The following is a 660-nucleotide window of genomic DNA, read 5'->3' on the forward strand; positions in this document are numbered from 1 at the left end:
AATGACAATAAATCATAGATGTGATTTCTAAAATAAAATACTACATATAAGTTAACATTTTAGAAAGAACAAATAATATAGCTTTAACAATGAAAATTAAATGTATATCCGAAAATGAAAAAGACTTAGACAACTTTTATTGTAATTTTGTATACACAGAGTGTAAAAATACTTTTAGACACGGAATTAACATTTACATTCCATAAAGTGCAGCAGTGATCAAATGTACACACTGTTTGAGAAAAAGAAGATATGGTGCAAAAACGCATTGATATGAAAGTTCAGAGCATTGAATATATATGGTGCAAATATGCAGTATTTTTGGTTTGGTGTTATCAGTGTGATGCACTTGTTTAGGGAAAAAACTTTAACAGAATCTGCTGGATCTGCATCGAATGCTGCGAAACCTCTTCCTCAGAGGGCTGCAGGGAGAAAAATCCAGGGTGGGGGTCTGAAGGGTCATTGATGATGTTAAGGGCTCAGGACATGCAGCGCTGGGATAAAATGTCTTCAATGGAGGGAAGAGAAGCCCTGATGATCTTCTCTGCTGTTGTCACCACTCTTACCACTTCCTTCCCAGTTTGAGGAGCTGCAGCCTCCACACCACACAGTTAGACAGCTGGTCAGAACGCTCTCTATGGTGCTTCTGTAGAAGGTGGG

This window comes from Cyprinodon variegatus, unplaced genomic scaffold (assembly GCF_000732505.1).
Source record: "Cyprinodon variegatus isolate N-32 unplaced genomic scaffold, C_variegatus-1.0 Scaffold681, whole genome shotgun sequence".
In the NCBI taxonomy this organism is placed as follows: domain Eukaryota; kingdom Metazoa; phylum Chordata; class Actinopteri; order Cyprinodontiformes; family Cyprinodontidae; genus Cyprinodon; species Cyprinodon variegatus.